Below are 21332 nucleotides of genomic sequence, written 5' to 3'. Positions count from 1 at the left end.
TTTATCTCACATATTTGCTCTCTGCCCGTGTCCCATAACGAGTAATTGATGGAACCAGAATCTGGAACCTGGTTGTCTGATTTCAGATTCTGTGCTAACACCACATGCCAGCCACTAGGATTAAGTATGAATACATGGAACAGAGAGTGTATGCTCTTGGAATTCAGAGGGAGAGACAGACAGTTGTGATCTGAAGAGGTCAGTGAAGACCTCACGGAGCTCATGGTTTTAGTTGAGCCTGGAAGGATGGCTAGGATTTAGATAGATGGAGAGGAGGGCAATGAGGAAAGGCATGAATAACAGATATTCACCAGATTTAACAGAGTACCTGCTATATTCTAGGTGCTGGTCTAGGTGCTTGAATAGAGCCATGAGCAAAACAGACCCATATCTTTGCCATTGTGGGGTTTATATCCCAGTCGGAGGAGAAAGGTAAGAAAGTAAAAGCATAACAAGTAAATGTTATAGCATAATATAAGGTGATAAGTGCAATAGAAAAAGGAAGAGGGAGGGAAGTGTGTGTTTCCTATGGTTGCTGTAACAAAGTATCACAAAACTGGTCTCTTAAAATAACATACATGTGATCTCCTGTAGTTTTAGAGGTCAGAAGTCAGATATCAATCAAATTTCACTGGGCTATAAAGTCAAGGTGTTAGGAAATCTGGTTCCCTTTGGAGGGTCTGAGAGGAGAATCTGTTTCCTTGCTTTTTACAACTTCGAGTGGCTGCCTGTATTCCTTGGCTTGTGACCCCTTCCTCCATCTTCAAAGTGCGTGACTCCCATCTCTGCTTCTATCATCACATTGCCTTCTTCTGCCTCCCTGCCTCCCTCTTTATAAGGACTCTTTATAAGGACTCCTGTCATTACATCAGGCCCACAGAGATAGTCCAGGATAATATCCCCACCTAGAAACACTTAACTTAATCACATTTGCAAAGCCCCTTTTGCCATATGAGCTAACATTTACAGCTTTCAGGAATTAAGATGTGGACATATCGGGGGGTCATTATTCAGCACAGGAGTAAGAGGAATTAAGCATGAAGAAGAAGTCAGATGGTCGGAATAGGTTTTTAGGATGGAATCCTTAGAAGCAGAGCCTAAGACAGGAATTTAGGTGCACATGATGTATTTCAGGAGAATCCTATAAAGTGGGGAGTGAAGCAGGACAGGAAGAAGACAGCCAAGCAAGGATGGGGTCACATGATCTCGTCTTGGCTTGACCCACAGGGAGTGGCCTCTGGAGCATACACTGCACTGTAGACCACAGATCTGTCCTCTCTTGAGGCAAGAGACCTGCCCCTATTATTTTTAACTTTTTATTTTATGATTATTTCAAATTTGCAGAAAACTTGCAAGAATAGTACAGAGAGCTCCCACATATCCTTTCATCAGATTCATCAATTTAATTTTTTTTGTATATTTTAATATTTTCTTTCTTTCTCTGTCTCTAAAGACACACACACACACATGCACACACTTAATTTTTTCCAAACCATTTGAAAGAAGTTGCTGCATATGCTGCCCTCAACATTGCTCCTAAGAACAATGATATTCTCTTACATAACCACGGTGCAATTATCAGATTCAGGAAACAACATTTATACAACACTCTCTACAGTTTATATTCCATTTATATAAGCGAATCTATAGTTCATACTCCAACAGTGTCAATTGTCCCAATAGTATCATTTATAACATTCCTTTCCCTCCAGTCCAGGATCTAGTATTGCATTTACTTGTCTCTTTAGTGTCTTTTAATATAAGAAAATTCTTCAGAGACTTCCCTGGTGGCACAGTGGTTAAGACTCTGTGCTCCCAATGCAGGGGTTCCAGGTTTGATCCCTGGTCGGGGAACTATATCCCACATGCACGCCGCAACTAAGGAGCCCACGAGCCGCAACTAAGACCCAGTGCAACCAAATAAATAAATAAAATAAATATATTTTTTAAAATTCCTCAGCCTCTCTTTGTCTGTCTTGATATTGACTTTTTTTTTTTTTTTTTTGCGGTACGCGGGCCTCTCACTGCTGTTGTCTCTCCCGTTGCAGAGCATAGGCTCCGGACACGCAGGCTCAGCGGCCATGGCTCACGGGCCCAGCCGCTCCGCGGCATGTGGGATTTTCCCGGACCGGGACACGAACCCATGTCTCCTGCATTGGCAGGCGGACTCTCAACCACTGTGCCACCAGGGAAGCCCTTGATATTGACATTTTTAAAGAAAACAGTCCAGTTATTTTACAGAAGTGTTTTCAGTTAGAGTTTGTCTAGTGATTTCTTAGGCTTAGGTTCCGATTATGAATCCCCTGCTGGCTTTCCTAGGTCATGTGCTCCTCCTGGGTGTCCCACCTGGAGGCACACACTCCCTGGCTGTCCCACACTGTGAGGTTCATGTTGGGGGCCTGGTCACAACGTTGTGTAGCGTCTCCACTGTATGATTACTATTTTTTTCTCTTGCAACTAATACGCAATCTGTGGGGAGCCATTTTGTAACCAGACAAATATTTTGTGTGTCATGAAACTTTTACTTGTAGATTTAGAATCTCTTGATGATCTTGCTTGAAATATACTACGATGTTGTAAAATGGTGATTTATTTTTCCTACTTCACCCCCCCTTCCGCGTTTATCAGTTGGCACTCAGCTTATGCTACAAGAAAGCACTCTTTTCTCCCATGTTTACTAATTGATTTGTTTGCTTATTATCTACTTATTATCAGCATGAGCTCATAGATTCCCGTTTTTAGTCAATGAATTATTATAAGCCTTTACTGTCTTTAGTTCTCATGCTACTCAAAGTGTCCCAGATTCAGTAGTTTGAGCATCATAATAAATGAGTAAAGGCTATGATTCCTGTGCCTTTTTGGTCTGCTTCTATTATTATTTTGAACACATCCTTACTTTCTGGCCTCACAAGATATTCCAGGCTATCTTGTACTTTCCCTACCTTTGGAGTTTCTCCTTACACATGCATGGCTTAGAGTTCAGTAACAGATTCAAGGCAATCTTGTACAGATTTGTGGTGCTTTTTTCCTGAGATCTTTGTGTTTTTTTTGAAAAAAAAAAAAACACCCAGATACACGTATGCTTTATTTTCCCTTATTACTTACACCAAAAGTAGTATACTACATATACTCATGTGCCTCTTGCTCTTTTCACTTTAAAATATATCATGGAAATGATGCCATATCAGCTTGTAGAAAACTTCAGTGGGTCTTCTTCTACACTTCATCCAATGTTCTGGTACTTTGTCCCATAATTCCAGCCACTTCAGCTTCCATGATCTCTGTCTCTTCAATTCAGCATGACGGCCCTGCTTTACTTAGGCTTCCCATCAGCACGATGGTCTGAAAGAGGCATGACAGCAGGGCTCATCTCATCTGTTTCCCTTTTTTAGGGGTCACGTGCCTTGTACCTATTACCCAATGTCCTAAAACAGTTGATTCATACACTGTGTTCAGGTTTCTGGTTGTTTATGGCGGGAGTTCAAGTCCATCCCCAGGTAACTCAGCACGGGGAACAAGCCCAGGAAGAAATTTTGCATATACAACAGATTTTGCTCGACCAAATGAGGGTTCCTTCTTCCAAACGAGCGCTTTTTTGGACATATTCAGAATGCTGGGGAAGATATTTCTAAAAACTTTCACATAGTCTCTAACAACTTTAATATTATCCATTGCGTTAAGACCAGTCTTAGCTCAGATTCCTAACCTCTATTTGCCTTGTCCTTCCCGATCTGAATTTAACTGCCTAGCATTTGTGGCCCTTATCCCCATTTCCTGATGCCTGTCCTATTTCACCGGTCCTGATTTCTCTTTTAGCTCTGGTCTCTGCCCTGCTTAGCTTTTGAGGTTTCCTGTTCAGATCAGGGTTTCTCTATACTGTAGCACTTTTAGACTATCTTGCACTTATTAACTCACTTCAACCTTCTAATAAGCTCATGAGGCAGACATTGCTGTCTCCCTCGCTTTACAGATGAGGGGACCGAGGTACAGGGAGGTTGGTAAGTTGCCTATGATCACACAACCTGAAAGTGGCAGAGCTGGCCTCCAAACCCAGGTGGTTCTCCTCCAGAATTCATGCTCTCGACCGTGAATTACATGGTCGAGAGCATGAATTCTTTACATCATCTCTCAGGCCCATAGGCATAGTGCTAGGCCCTGGGCTTTGGAGTGAAATGGACCTGCATTAAATTTTAGTTTTTTTATTTAGCAGTTATGTAACTTTGGACAAATATCTTAGGCTCACTCAGCAAGCTTTAAGTCCCACATTCATAAATCAGAGAAGATAACAGCTTCTAACATAGAGTATTGTAGACAGGTTTAAATTATATATTTTATAATGATATATAGTGATGTATATATATGTAATTATACCATTATACAGTGATCTATAACTATCATTAGTAAAATGCTTGGCAACAGTGTGCTGTTAATAAAATGCAGCTCTCATTACCTCAGAGTCACAGATTAAATCTGATTCTTACTTAGTGGTTCTGTAATTACTACCCTCCACCCCTAAACATACACAAAGGCCCCAGTTTAGGTATTGCTACGCTTCATGCCAACACCTATCTCATTGTCTGGCACCAACTGGGCACTCTGTAAACACTTGGTGAACGTATTAATGAAGAGACAGATGAGTGAGTTCGTGCTGGCCATGCAGTCAGATTACGAGAGCTTTCTAATGGTTGACATCCGTGGCCATCCGGCTGGGTGTCAGCAGATGGGTGAACCTGGTCCTCTCAGAGGACGAGCAGGCAGGAGAGTGAGACCTCGTGCTATTGACAATGCACTCACTGTCTTTCACGGTGAAAGGACTTACCCAAGCTCTTGTTTACTCTGTTGGGTTGGATGTCCTCCAAGCAGTGATCACACAGGCATCTCAGCCAGTGTTTGGGGTTTGTTTTCTCCCCATGAGACACAATCGCTGTGGACTCAGTTTGCTAGCTTCGGTGTTAGACAGCCTTCAAAGTCGCAAGGGAAATTCCAGCTCCATTTTTCTTCCAAGGACTTTCTGGGCCCCTGCCATGGTACTTGAAGGCCGTTTCTCAAATATTCATTTAGCCGCTTCTTGCTTTTCACTGCACATAAAATCACTAGAAGTATGAGTTCACATAGCTGGGTTAGAGCACTATTCTGCTACCCACTGGCCGTGTGAACTTGGGTGAGTTCCTGAAGTGCTCTGCGCCTCTGTTCCCTCATCTGTGAGATAGAGGTTGTAAAGATCAAGCGATATACACGTGCAGTGTTTAGCACAATACCTGGCTGTGTTAGTCAGGGTTCTCCAGAGAAGTAAAGCCAATAGGATATGTACATTATATAGAAAGAGACTTGTTATGAGGGATTGGCTCATGTGATACGAAGGCTGAGAAGTCCCTCGGTCTGCTCTCTGCAAGCTGGAGGTCCAGGGAAGCCGCTGGTGTCATTCCAGTCCTAACCCAAGTCCTAAAAACGGATGTCCAGCTCAAGCAGAGATCACATTCATCCTTCCTCTGACTGTTTGGTCTATTGGGTTGGGTTGGTAACATCTTATGGAAAAACCCAAATGTACTTTTTGGCCAACCCAATATTTAGGATTTGATTTAGGATCAAAGGATTGGATGACGCCCACCTGCACTGGTGAGGGAGATCTTCTTTACTCAGTCTACCCATTCAAATGCTAATCTCTTCTAGAGATAGACACATCTAGAAATAATGTTATACCAGCTATCTGGGCATCCCTTAGCCCAATCAAGTTGGCATATAAAATTAACCATCACATTGGCCATAAGTGATATTGAAGGTTAGAGTCCTTATGTCCCAATTTTTTAAGTGGGATGAGTTAGCAAGGATTTTTCCATTTAAATACTGAGGGCTCTGAGATTTTTATCTCCTTACAGGGGGTGCTGCTTAAGATGGCCTGTCCTGCCCTCCACTCCCAGAAAAGTCCCTGGCATTGACAGTCCTGCCTTGTTAGGGCCAAATGACCTACATTTACTGTCCTGAATGTCTGAATTTTTAGCCACAACTCCTCAAATTCTGAAACATCCCCACCCACTCTCATCATCAAGTTATATCATGAGAAGCATTAGGACTTGCTGAGTCTTTGCTCTCTTGCAATTGTGGATATGGAAGCCTCTGGGGGAGAATTCTTGGACACAAAGAGAAGTATTCACCATGTCCCCAGCCTCCAACAAGAGGGTGTCCATTTTCTTACAAGAACCATTATTATCGTTATTATTGTTATTATCACTTATAGTAACAAACAGGTCCAATTCCCCCCTAAATACTTCAGAGCACTTTTTCTAGGAACAAGGATATTCTCTATCCACATAAGTAAACTAACTTTGCTACAATACTATAAATTATAGTCATTCAAATTTCATCAATTGCCCTGATAATGTCCATCATGACTATCCTCCTCCCCCCACCATTGTGAGACCCCAATCCAAGATTATGCATGGCCTTTAGCTGTCACTTCTTTAGCCTCCTTTAATCTGGAGGTTACACAGAGCCGATGATCAATCCCTTTGCTCTTTCCACTACAGCCCTACTTCCTTGCTCTCAGTCATGGAGAAAGAACTCAGAGAAATAAGTCACCCTGTGCAACACCCTTTTGGGTATTGCAGTGGGGCTGCTACTTAGGTGCTGGGTTAATGCCAGTGCCTATGAGGTGTGTCAATGACCAGGGCACTGGGTGCTAGAGCTAAGAAAAGTAAATTATGGATTTGCCGTACCTATTTGAGAACAAACCCGTATCTTAGCAGCTCATTTCTTTTGACTTGGCAAAAGGTATATACTGCCACCGCCAGCAGCAGCCATGCCAAAGCCAAGTTTTAAAAATCTCTCTCTCTCTCAACTTCTTCCCCTCCCTCGTCCCTCCCTTCCTTTTTAAAAAAGTGATCTGAGCTCAAAAATCATCTTATAAATATTTTAACTGAATAACAAAACCAAGTGATTCTCTGAAATGAGCTCATAGTTGGGCTGGTTCCACCAGTCAGGGCCTGTTTTCAACAACTGCCGAACCCAGGCTTCCTCATTTTTGGTAGCTGGTATCAAGCATATTAAAATGCACATACAAACATGTAGGCTCTAAAAACTTTATTTGATTATTTACTTCCATCCTCCAGTTCCTCTCCTTGTTTAAAGAATTGAGGTAACATTAGTTTATAACATTATATAAGTTTCATATGTATATTTTAACTTCTGTATACACTACTGCATGTTCACCACCAAAAGTTTATTTTCCATCTGTCACCATACAGTTGACCCCCTTTAACCATTTCGCTATCCCCCCACCTCTCATCCTTTCTGATAATCACTATCCTGTTCTCTGTATCTTTGTGTTTGTTTTGTTTGGTTATTTATTTATTGCACATATGAATGAAAGCATTCAATGTTTTTCTCCTCCGTCCAACTTATTTCACTTAGCATAACACCCTCAAGGTCCATGTTGTTATAAAAGGCAAGATTTCATGTGTTTTATGGCTGAGTAGTATTCCATCGTATATATATTCCACATCTTCTTTATCCACTCGTCTGTTGATAGGCACTAAGATTGTTTCCATATCTTGGCTATTGTAAATGATGTAGTGATGAAAGTAGGGGTGCATATATCTGTTTTAATTAGTGTTTTTGTATTCTTCAGATAAATACCCAGAAGTGGAGTAGCTGGATCATATGGTATTTCTACTTAATTTTTTGAGGATCTCCATACTGTTTTCCATAGTAGCTGCACCAATTTACAATCTCACTAACAATGCACAAGGATTCTCTTTTCTCCACATCCTCTCCAACATTTGTTATCTCTTGCTTTTTTGTTAATAGCTATTTTAGTGGGGATGAAGTGATAGCTCACTGTGGTTTTCCCTTTCATTTCCTTAATAATTAGTGCTATTGAACAACTTTTCATGTGCCTGTTGGTCATCTACATGTCTTCTTTGGAAAAATGTCTATCCAGATCCTCTGCCCATTTTTAAATCATGTTGTTCATTTTTTGCTGTTGTTTAGTTGTATGAGTTCTTTATATATTTTAGATATTAACCTTTCATTGAATATATGATTTGCAAATATCTTCTCTCATTCAGTAGGTTGTCTTTCCATTTTGTTGATGTTTTCCTTTGCTGTGCAGAGGCTTTTCAGCTTGATGTAGTCCCACTTGTTTATTTTTGCTTTTGTTTCTCTTGCCGGAGGACACATATCCAGAAAGATATTGTTAAGATCAATACCAAAGAGTATACCACATATGTTTTCTTCTAGTAGTTTATGGTTTCAGGTCATACATTCAAGCCTTTAATCCATTTTGAGTTGATTTTGGTGTATGGTGTAGGAGAGTGGGCTAGTTTCATTCTTTTGCATGTAGCAGTCCAGTTTTCCCAACACCATTTATTGAAGAGACTATCCTTGTACAGTCTTTATTCCTTTGTGGTAAATTCATTGTCCATATATGTGTGGGTTTATTTCTGGGCTCTTTGATTATGTTCTATTGATCTACGTGTCTGTTTTCCTGCCAATACCATGCTGTTTTGATTACTATAGCTTTGTAGTATAATTTGAAATCAGGGAGTGTGATGCCTCCAGCTTTGTCCTTTTTCTCAGGATTGCTTTGGGTTATTCGAGGTCTTTTGTGGTTTCATATAAATTTAGGATTTTTGGTTCTATTTCTGTGGAAATTGTCATTGGGGTTTTGATAGGGATTGTGTTGAATCTGTATATTGCTTTAAATAATATGGACATTTTTACCATGTTAAGTCTTCCAATCCATGAACACAGAATATCTTTCCATTCCTCTGTGTCTTCTTCAATTTCTTTAAACAATGTTTCATAGTTTTTAGCATATAGGTCTTTTGCCTCCTTGGTTAAATTTATGCCTAGACATTTTATTCTTTGTTGCAATTGTAAATGAGATTGCTTTCTTAATTTCTTTTGCCATTAGTGCATTGTTAGTGTACAGAAATGCATAGATTTTTGCATATTGATTTGGTATTTTGACAATTTACTGTATTTATTATTTCTAACAGTTTTTTTTGTGGAGCCTTTACGTTTTTCTGTATATAAAATCATGTCATCTGCAAATAGTGACAGTTTTACTTCTTTCTTTCCAGTTTCAATGCCTTTTATTTCTATTTCTTGCCTAATTGCTCTGACTAGAACTTCCAATACTATGTTGAATAAGCACGGCAAGAGTGGGCATCCTTGTCTTGTTCCTCATCTTATAGGAAAATCTTGCAGTTTTTCACCATTGAGCATGATGTTATCTGTGGGTTTGTCATATATGACCTTCATTATTTTGAGGTATGTTCCGTCTATACCGATTTGATTGAGAATTTTTATCAAAAATGGGTATTGAATCTTGTCAAATTCTTCTTCTGAATCTATTGAGATTATCATATGGTTTTGCCTTTCATTTTATTAATGTAATGTATTATGTTGATTGATTTGTGGATGTTGAACCATCCTTACATCCCTGGAATAAATCCCACTTGATTCTGTATGATTCTTTTAATGTGTTGCTGTATTCAGTTTGCTAATATTCTGCTGAGGATTTTTGCATCTATGTTCATCAGAGATATTGGCCTGTAATTTTTTTGTGCATGTTGTACTTAAGTCCATCTGGTTTAATGTTTCATTTAAGGCTGCTGTTTTCTTGTTGACTTTCTTTCTGGATGATCTGTCCATTGATGTAAGTTGGGTGTGAAAGTCCCCTACTATTATTGTGTTGCTGTCAATTTCTCCCTTTAAGTCTGTTAATAATTGCTTTATATATTTTGGTGCTCCTATGTTGGTGCATATATATTAATAACTATATTAATAACTGATATCTTCTTATGAATTGTCCCCTTTATCATTATATAATGTCCATCTCGTCTCTTGTCACCTTTTTTGGCTTGAAGTCTATTTGTCTGATATGAGTATGGCTACACCGACTTTCTTTTGGCTGCCATTTGCTTGGAGTAACATCTTCTATCCCTTCACTTTGAGTCTGTGTTTATCTTTAGAGCTGAGGTGAATCTCCTGGAGGTTGCATACAGTTGGCTCTTGTTTTATTAATCCATTCAGCCACTCTGTCTTTTGATTGGTGAATTCAAAGCATTTATATTTAGGGTGATTATTGCTAAATGAGAGCTTAGTATGGCCATTTTATCTTTTGTTTTCTGGTTGCTCTATATCTCCATTGTTTCTTTTTTTTTTAATAAATAAATAAAATTATTTATTTATGGCTGCGTTGTGTCTTTGTTGTTGCGCACAGACTTTCTCTAGTTGTGGTGAGCAGGGGCTACTCTTCATTGCAGTGTGTGGGTTTCTCATTGCAGTGGCTTCTCTTGTTGGGGAGCACAGGCTCTAGGTGCATAGGCTTCACTGGTTGCGGCATGCAGACTCAGTAGTTATGGCTCGCGGGCTTTAGAGCGCAGGCTCAGTAGTTGTGGTGCACGGGCTTAGTTGCTCTGCGGCACATGGGATCTTCCTGGACCAGGGCTCGAACCCGTGTCCCCTGCATTGGCAGGCAGATTCTTAACCACTGCGCCACCAGGGAAGTCCCCTCCATTGTTTCTTTTTCCTGTGTTTCTGTTTGCCAGTTTTCTTTGGTATTTTTCTATGATGTTTTTCTCAGTTTCCCCTTTTTTATGTTTCATGTCTGTGCCCTAGTTTTATGTTTTGTGGTTACCATGAGGTTTGTATAAAATGTCTCATAGATAAATAGTCCTTTTTCTGCTGATAACATCTTATCTTCATTTGTCTATATGGGTTCCATCCTTTTCCTCTTCTTTTTTTATGTTTTTGTTGTCTCAAATTATCCCTTTTTATGTTGTGAGTTTGTTAGCAAATTGAAGTAGCTATAGCTATTTTTACTGCTTTTCTGCTTTTAACCTTTATGTTATAATTTAGTGCTTAATAACCTATTCTTACATGGAGTTGCAATTTTCTGATTCTATGTATCACATTACTCAAAGTTTTGTGCACCTTTGCCTTTTTGTTTCAAGTAGAAGAGCTCCTTTCAACATTTCTTATAAGGCAGGTCTAGTGGTGAACTCTCTCAACTTTCACTTATTAGGGAGATCTTTTATTTCTCCTTCGTATGTGAAGGATAACTTTGCTGGATAGAGTATTCTTGGCTGACACTGTTTATCTTTCAATATTCTGAGCATGTCATTCCACTCCTTCCTGGCCTGTAGAGTTTCTACTGAGAAATCTGCTGATAGCCTAATGGGGGTTCCTGGGTTACCATGTTTATTTTTTTTTCCCACTGGTTATCTTTAAAATTCTTTCTTTGTCATTGACTTTTGACAGTTTTAATATAATGTGTCTTACATTGAGGTAATTAGGTGTTCTCTTAACTTCATGGGCTTGTATATCCAGTTCCTACCTTGAGTTTGGGAAATTCTCAGCTATTATTCCTTTCTTTCTTGGCCAAGCCACGCAGCTTGCAGGATTTCAGTTCTCCGATCAGGGATTGAACCTGGGTCACGGTAGTGAAAGTGCTGAATCCTAACCACTATTACTTCTTTAAATAAACTTTCTGCTCCCTTCTCCCTCTCTTCTTCTGCTGGGATACTCATTTTCCTTATCTTGCCCTCCCTAATGGAGTCAGATACTTCTCTTAGAATTTCTTCTTCTTCTTCTTTTTTTTTTTTAGATCTTAGTTCTTTCTTCTCTTCTACCTGTTTCATATCTTTGAGCTTGCTATTTCTTTCTTCCATACTGTCTGCTCTATTTGCAATGCTTTCTAATTCATTCTTCATCTAATTTATTGAATTCTTCAGCTCCAGAATTTCTGTTTGATTCTTTTTTAGAATTTCAATCTCTTTGGTAAACTATTCCTTCTGTTCATTAACTTTATTCCTGAGTTCACTGAACTGCCTTTCTGAGTTTTCTTGTAGCTTGCTGAGTTTCTTCATGACAGCTATTTTGAATTCTTTATCAGTTAAATCAAAACATTCCACAACTTTAAATTTGGTTTCTAGAGAACTGTCATTTTCTTTCTGTGACATCACATCACTGTTGATTTTCATGGTGCTTGAGGAGTTGCTCCTTTGCTGGCACATTTGAAGTAATGAACACCTGTCTTCTTTAGGTAAAGCTTTTTAACTCGATTCTAACAATTCAACAGTTAGTAATTAGAGGTCTTTCTTTTGTTTTTCAGTGGTGCTATAGCACAAGTTTTTGGTTTCTTTTACATGAGTTGCCTCTGGCTAGATTTGAAAATGGGCACTTTCCTCCCTCCACCGCCTCTGTCAGAGTGGTCAGCCTCATTGTCGCTGCTTGTTGTTTCTGGAATTGCTGCTGCCTCGCTGCTGCTGCAGTTGCTGCCATCCCAGTCTGGGTACCTCCATCATGTCCAGGGTTGCCTGGTTCCTGCCCTCCACCGCCGTTGGGGGCGCGGTGGAGAGCAGCAGGGGTTGCAGGTTGCTGTGTTCACCAGCACCACTGCTGTGGGTGATGGCGGCTGGAGTTGTGTGCGCCACCTCCCCTGGTACTGCATGTAAGTTTTTTGAAAGTCTTTTTATAATTATGCTTTTGAAATTCCTTATTTACTTTAGGATTGCTTGTAATATCTTGGAAATCTTTGTGCCGTCTCTGGAAGTCTTGTGATGTGAGAGATTCTAACCTTAAATTGTTTTCAAACTGTAATGAAAATTTCAACAAATAATAAAAACAAAAATGAATCAAGTTGGTTTCAAGTTGGTTTAACAAAGTCAATACATTGCATCTTACAGATATTTAAAATTTTTTTCTTTTTGGTTTTGCATATTCCCTGCAGTATTTTAGAATCACTGCATTCTTCTTGTTTCACAGGATTCAAAGGTCTTTATACCTTCCTAAAAGGCTTGGGGGCCTCAGGCACTGTACCTATGGGCCTAAGGGTTCAACCTGAACCCTGGCCTAGAATAAAGTTAACATTTAACATTATAACACTCATCAGATATAACTAAAACTGCGTGTGGGAAGTCTGTCTCTCCACTTGCCTGTGAATGATGTGCAGCAGGGCACCTGCCTGTTTTGCTCAGTGTTGACCCAGAACGGGGCCAGCACCACATCCATCCATCCATCCATCCATCCATCCACCCACCCACCAGTTCATCCATCCATCCATCCAACAAAATGTTTATTGAGTACCTACTGCTGAATAATGACTAATGATGCTAATCCATTTTGGAAATCTGGCGGGCATAGTGGTAATTTGCACCATAAAATGTTTATTTAGCATCCAAATATGTGACTGTCTTTTAATATAGACATTTTGCCTTATAAATCACACAATTCACTTGTTTACATTTTTAAGGAATTGACATATACACACTACTATGTATAAAATAGATAACTAATAAGAACCTACTGTAGAGCACAGGGAACTCTACTCAATACTCTGTAATAACCTATATGGGAAAAGAATCTAAAAAAAGAGTGGAGAAATGTATAACTGCTTCACTTTGCTGTACAGCAGAAACTAACACAACATTGTAAATCAACTGTACTCCAATAAAAATTAATTAAAAAAAGTTTTATGAAAGAAAAATCTAAGTCTTGAATAAAGTCTGTCACAGCCCAAGTGTGGGACCTTGTTGATGTAGGGTGGAGTCTAAATTAAGTTAAGCAGTGAGACGGTTGGGTTCCATTCCTAACTCAACCATTGAGCTTAGCAGCCTGGAGCAAATGATTTAACTTCTTCAGCTGGTAGTTTTTTCACCTGTAAAATGTGTATAATAGCAACTGCTTTACCGGCCTCCTGGGGCTCCTGGGGGGGGGGTTCATGAGATCATGAATATGTGTTTTATGAACCGTGAAGAGCAATATATAGTTGTAATAAAATATAATTATGAAAGTGATGACCAGGGCTGTTATGAGAAGGGAGCAAAAGAGGTGTTAAATTGTAAAGGATTCTATAAAATCCAGATATTAAATTATGAAAATTAATGAATAGACTCAAAGAAAGGGAAGGCTTTATTTTAAGGAATAAAGAGTGATAGAGACATAACCCTTTCCCCCATTTCAATAAATGTAAAGAATGACCTGTATGTGGGAGTACAAAATCAGGACATGGTTTATGATTTAACAGCCTTCCTATAATCTCCTAAAGCAAATATTTAGATTCCAGATTCGATGATGCCGTGGAGCTGTTACTCCTGGAAGAATTTGCACCACAATTCACAGAGACTGGAGATGCTCGCACTTTCTCCTGTTTTGGAAACTCAGTGATGCCGATCTGTTTGCAGAGTTGTTCTGTTCATGTAGACATTTAGGTGGAATCTCAGCCCCATTTGCTCATGCCCTCAGAGGGAAGTGATGGTTTCCTGCTACCTTGCTCGGCAGAGAGGCTCCTTTCTGGGTTTACTGGGTGAGTGGTACTTTGATCACAAACAGGGTCGAGGAGCCACATATAGTCAGATCAGCATCCTGACAGGACTGGCACCCAAGTCTCTGCCTCAGTTCATTGCTCATACTGAGCACCCACTAGTTCAATGTAGGAGTTGGGAGGGGAGATGCGGTAGAAGAAGGTGAGATTAAATCACAATGAAGTAAATAATCCAAGCACCTCTAAAATAGGGTCAGATGGCCACACATGGTCCTTTGCCATTGCTCAGGGTGTCTTGTGGGCTCAAGTACTCCAGAGAAGAGAGTGGGTTCCTTCATAGTTTCAGAGCTAATATTTCCCCCACCCCGGCCCACTGTTCTCAATTTCCCCTCTTTTCTCTTGGACAAGGATCCTCTTTAGCTTCACCCTCCCTTCCCCAAAGCCCCCTGCTCTGAATTCTCAGTGTAGCTTTGTGAGTGAGCTTTGCTCCATTAAAATGAATTGGAGTGTGGTTTTTCCTTCAAAATCTTTAAAAACCATTTTACTTTAAAACATTCATTGGTACTCTGACTTATTGAATCCAACAAATTATTGGCTTTTTGCTTATTCACAAAGGTTGTTTGAAGTAATGATGTGTGTGCACTGAGTTTCCTGGTTCTGGACTAATTGGCCAGGACCCAGCGTTCTGCAGAGGGTCAGGTCCATGACACGGGCCGGGCCTCACCCTTCTCATGCTATTTGGATGGTGGTCAAGTGGTTGAGCCAGCGAGTCACAGCCCTGGTTGCCCAGCAGGAGTCAAGAAGTCTGGGACTGACTGAGGCCCCTAGGGCCGGCTCGTTTATGTGGGTGAGAGGAGGGGGCTCCCACCCAGCAGCATTCAGCGGGCTTCATTGGCATTTTCAAGGCACAGCATTGCCTGTAAGTCATTGTCATATCCTTAGGCTACCTGGCACCACTCCACTGGGATGTTGGCAAAGGGAAGAGAGTGAGGGGTGGACAAGTAAAAACATGGTACCATGGTACAAAGAGGAAAAGCAAGAGTACAAACTTGAAGGCAGGATTTCACCACCATCAGCGTCAGTAGTGTCTTGATCACCACTGAGTGTTTGGGACACTTTGCACATTGTACACTTTTCATTTCAAGATTCTGTCTTTGGAGGTTTCTCTGGGCAAAAGCAAAAAATGTGGAAGGGACAAAATGAAAAACAAATACACAAAGCAGCCTATTAGTATCTGAGAAATAGTCGTAAGTTGAATACACCACTAGGGGGCGACCCAAGAATGAGCAAACAGCCCAGTTGGCCAGGGAAAGTTCACTTGGGGAGAGAGGATTTTTTTTTAGTATGTTTTTCAAAGCTTGAAGAAATCTGAGATCGTTTAGTATGAATCTGCAGACCAAGGTTGTATTTCAAACTGTCATTCATTTTGGGAGGTTCTTTTTTGAGCTAGAGAGAAAGGTCTTCCTAAATGGTCAGAAACATTTATTAAATAAGAGTTGTTCAGAATCATGTTATGGGGATATATGTATATGTATAGCTCATTCACTTTGTTATACAGCAGAAACTAACGCACCATTGTAAAGCAATTATACTCCAATAAAGATGCTAAAAAAAACAAAAGGAGAGAATCATGTTATCATCACAAACAACAGAATTAGAATCACAGTGTATCTTAAAAACTTGAATCTCTTCTCTGAGGCATTTCAGAAACTTCTGAATGTTAGCCATTTTAAATACATTTTAATGAAAGATATACATATAATTTGACAAGCGTAAAAATAACTTAGAATACTTCGTTCGCATATAAAATGAATGGAATCATGCATGATTTGTATTCCACTTTTACTGATGTTACACGTTCTTAGGTATGTAATGCAGCTTTGCAGATACATGCACTTATCCATTTTCTAGTGCATCTTCTTTCCAGATAACTCAGTATATGCTAACCAGTTGCTCACGGGGACTAAATTGATGCTTCATCAAAGATCAAACATGTTTTGCTCTGTGCTGCATTCCCTGAAGCCCCCTCCCCCAACCAGGGAGGTATGCTAAGTTGATACATTCCCAGTAGTTCCATGACACCTTGCTATAAGTAGAACAAGAGCGTGAGCTCTGGAAGCAGACTGCTAGGATATGAATCCCAATTTTAAATGTTTTTTTTTGTCAAGTTAACTTCTCTGTGCCTGGATTTTCCCATCTCTGAAATGGAGATAAAATCTATGCCTCTTTCATAGGTTTGTAGTGGAAAGTAAATGAATTAATCTATGTAAAACACTTAGAAAAGTGTCTGCACATAGGAGGTATTCAATAAATGCTTGTTGATTTCATGAATGAATGGCCTGATACTTGCCTCAATCCAATATAAATTCTTTATAAGAGCAAATTCATGGGGAAATTGTAAGATCCTTGGATGGGTTTTCACTGGCTGTAAAAAGTCAACAAGCTGATGGCAAACAGGAGAGTTGAATGGTGAATACCCTCTACAAAAGAAACTCTAATTGATGTTCAGGTCTACCACATAAGCCTCTCTGTCTCACCTCTACAACATGGTGACAATCAGTGAGCCAGAAATATAGGGCACTTTAATAAAAGTATAGAGTTTGTTTTAAAAATGCTGGCCAGCCACTTAGAAAAGTTTGATCTGCAATCAAAGGATTTCTTACTTTGTTTTTTATCTTTTCAATTGTAACCATCTAAAGAGCTTAAAATTTGCCAAAGCACCAGCTTGACTCTCTAGGCAGATTGATAACATTTCAAAAGATAAGGTTTTTAAAATGGCATCTAAAACAAACACTGTAAAAGGGTTATGGAGCTCCAGAGTCAAGAAAAACATAATTCAATACACTATAAATTAAAAAGAAAATGTCTAGGGAAACAGAGCTCACAGTAAGAAAGTCATAAAAAAAAAATCAAATCAAAGGCTCTTTCTTACTCCGAAGAGCTATATTTTCAACAAAAATGAGCCATTTGAAAAAATATGGACTGAAAAGAAATCTGATTACAATGTTCATGTCTGGATGTATAGACTCAAGTGTAATCATAATTATGTCTTATCCTTTCACACAGTGAGCATTATAAATAACTGGATTTCAAGTCAAAGTATTTTTTATGAGTGATTCTCCATAACATTTTACCATTTTAAGTCCTCCGATGAATGCAAATGAAGAGACTGTGGGACATTAAACAACTTGAAGAACTTAATGAGGCATAAAGAAGCTGATCAAAAAAAAGGGGGGAACTGAATGAATTCTTCCTGATATTATGTTAGAGTCAATCAACAAACACATTTTCCCCATGAGGATAGAAAAAAAAATGGTGACATTTCTGGGGGATCTTCTAAATCTGGTCTAGCAAACATCCTGGAGTGATTAAATGTGTCAATGCTAAAGGACAATGTCCTTATGTCCAAGCGAGGCTTATCCATGGAAGATATTAGTCATGCCTGAGTTATACTGGTTTACCAAACATGGCATTTTCCGTCAGGAAACTGGATGCAGAGCAGTATTAAAAAATCCCAGAAAAGAAAGGCACTAACCAGGCAGGACGATCTAACTCAAAGATTTATTAAAATGTGAGAGGAGCATTCAATTAGTTCAATTTACAAAGTGGCAATTCCATTTCTCTGACACCAAGATATTCTTGTAGACAGGGTAGTGACTGAGCCTTACCTCTCTGGGGAGTAGAGCAAGAGTCAGGACTACAGTGACCTCAAAAGGAGAAGACACAGGAACACCTTGAGCACAGGGATGTGTCTCATCTGTCTCTGCAACTCCAGTGTCAGCACAGTGACTGGCACCAAGAAGGGCTTCTTGCTGAATGAATAATTGAATGGCTGAATAATTGAAGAGATGGGGGAAGGGCCAGCCACTGGTCTAAGTGTGGGGATACAACAGACAAAAATCCCTGTCTTCACAAAATTATATTCTAGTAGTGGGGGACAAACAAGAGAAATTAATATAGAGTATGTGAGATATTGATTAGTGTTAAGCAGAGACATTAAAGCAGGGAAGGGAAGTCAGACCTGTCTGAGGCGGGGGCTGTGGAGAGTTGACCTTTCAGAGAAGATGGTCAGGGGAGGCCTTCCTGAGAAGACAGCTCAGTTGACGGCAAGGCTGAGCTGCGGTTCCCAAGGCTGCTACTCCGGTTCCACTCACGCGCTCTGTTTATTTCATTTTCCGAGATTCTCCTCATTCTCTCCAATGCAAACACCTCAGTCTTGCTTCACTGGATTGGAACTCGACCTTCTCAGACCTGTCCTCACCCTTTATGAAAGAGCGTGTCTTAGTCCTTTTAAAGTCTGAAGATGAGAGACAGTGATAAATCAAGACTAAGAGAGCACTTGGTATTTTTACACACTTGATACACACACACACACACACCCACACCGAAGATCACGCTGTGCTTTCTATCCTCAGAGAACATCAGGCTGGGCAGAAGGGGATGGCCGTGGGCCTCCCTGAGCCCCTGTTTTTGTTGCCCTTGGACTCCCCCAGGGAGCGTGTGGCCCTGGATCCTTGCACTTCCTGAGGGCTCCACTGAGGATTCGGTTAATCAGTCATCACAGGCAACGAGGAAGCAGAGCCTGTGCTCATGCAGTGGGGAGCACAGAACTGCACGAGGCGAGGTTCTGCTTGGAGGACCAGGTGGCTCCTTACTGGGCCCCTGCCTACCACCTCTTGCCTTGTCCACCAGCCAGAAGGACATTTCTGGGTACAACCTCTTCTTGTCCTGCCCCTTTGCCCTCCTCCCTCCCCCACTTGGCTTTGAACTTTTTTTCTCTTGGCTTCTGGGAGGCCACACTTTCCTGATTTTCCTCTGCCCTCATTGGCTGCCTCTTCTCAGCCTCTTGGCTGCCTCTTCCTCCTCCTTTTCCTCTATGAGCCCCGTCTCTAAATGATGGTGGACCAGGATCCCATCCTCGGCCCTCTCCTCAAGCCTCATTCCGCTCCTTCTCTCCCCAGGTGATACTCTCTCACTCTGTGGCTTTACGTGCCATCTACATGCCAATTCAAGATCTTTCTACTGAGCTTCACTATCAGAGGTCCTTACTTAGCAATTCAAGCGCTCACTTGACATCGCCACTTGGGTGTCCATTAGATATTTCAAACACAACATGACCAACACAAAATTCTTTTTTTTACATCTTTATTGGAGTATAATTGCTTTACAATGGTGTGTTAGTTTCTTTTTTTTAACATCTTTATTGGGGTATAATTGCTTTACAATGGTGTGTTAGTTTCTGCTTTATAACAAAGTGAATCAGTTATACATATACATATGTTCCCATATCTCCTCCCTCTTGCGTCTCCCTCCCTCCCACCCTCCCTATCCCACCCCTCCAGGCGGTCACAAAGCACCGAGCTGACCTCCCTGTGCTATGCGGCTGCTTCCCACTAGCTATCTCCCTTACTTACGTTTGGTAGTGTATATATGTCCATGCCACTCTCTCGCTTTGTCACAGCTTACCCTTCCCCCTCCCCATATCCTCAAGTCCATTCTCTAGTAGGTCTGTGTCTTTATTCCTGTCTTACCCCTAGGTTCTTCATGACATTTTTTTCTCTTAAATTCCATATATACGTGTTAGCATATGGTATTTGTCTTTCTTTTTCTGAATTATTTCACTCTGTATCACAGACTCTAGGTCTATCCACCTCAATACAAATAGCTCAATTTCGTTTCTTTTTATGGCTGAGTAATATTCCATTGTATATATGTGCCACATCTTCTTTATCCATTCATCCGATGATGGACACTTAGGTTGTTTCCATCTCCGGGCTGTTGTAAATAGAGCTGCAATGAACATTTTGGTACATGACTCTTTTTGAATTTTGGTTTTCTCAGGGTATATGCCCAGTAGTGGGATTGCTGGGTCATATGGTAGTTCTATTTGTAGTTTTTTAAGGAACCTCCATACTGTTCTCCATGGTGGCTGTACCAATTCACATTCCCACCAGCAGAACGCAAAATTCTTGATCCCAAACCTAATCCTCTTTCCCATCTCAGCAAATGGCACCTGCAATCTACCTGGATGCTCAGCCCCCAAACCTAAGTGTCATTCTTTTTCTTAAAAAAATTCACATATAATTGACATATAACATTATATTAGTTTCAGATGTAAAATATAATGATTGACTATTTCTATATATTGTGAAATGATCATCACAATAAGTCTAGTTAATATCCGTCACATACATAGTTACAAAAATTTCTTCCTGTGATAAAAATTTTTAAGATCTACTCTTGGAAACTTTCAAATATATAATATAGTATTATTAACTATAGTCACCATATTCCTCATAACATCCCTATGACTCATTTATTTTAGAGTGAAAGTTTATACTTTTTAACCCTTTCACCTATTTCACCTCCTGAACGGACCAAATTTGATCCTGCCAGGGGCCCTTGCACTCCAGCTCCCTCAGCCTAGAATATTTTCTCCCCAGATCTTCAATGGGCAGCTAGCTCACAGTTGGGTATAGCAAGCCTGTGAGTTTCTCATGGGTAATGCCAGCCTGGAAGAGTATGGCTGGACTTGGGATATTTTGCTGGTTAACCACTTGAGAGGCCTGTCTTCCAGGTAAGAGTGTGCCGGCAGCAGGAGGCAGAGGGTTACATCACCAGAGGAAAGAGCCAAGGAGGATGAAAGAGCTGGTATTATCTAAGAAGCAGCAACCACTGACGAGCGGACCCAGATGTTTGCCCTTTTCCTCTTCTTCTGTTCTACCCCAGCCCCCTGGAGGAGTAGGAGCCCAGAGAGAGAGGATATTTAAATCAGAGAGGAGGGTTTTAAGTTTTAAATTGAGGGCTTCCCTGGTGGCGCAGTGGTTGGGAGTCCGCCTGCCGATGCAGGGGACACGGGTTCATGCCCCGGTCCGGGAAGATCCCACGTGCCGTGTAGCGGCTGGGCCCGTGAGCCATGGCCGCTGAGCCTGTGCATCCGGAGCCCGTGCTCCGCAACGGGAGAGGCCGCAACAGTGAGAGGCCCGCGTACCGCAAAAAAAAACCACAATAAATTGAAGTGCATTGAGATTTATTCACCAAAAGGAAGCAGGCAACTATGGAA

This window comes from Delphinapterus leucas, chromosome 7, assembly GCF_059928025.1.
Source record: "Delphinapterus leucas isolate spDelLeu-1000000601 "Yukka" chromosome 7, BTC_Dleu_Yukka2, whole genome shotgun sequence".
Lineage (NCBI taxonomy): Eukaryota > Metazoa > Chordata > Mammalia > Artiodactyla > Monodontidae > Delphinapterus > Delphinapterus leucas.
Note: the sequence above shows the minus strand (reverse complement) of the source record.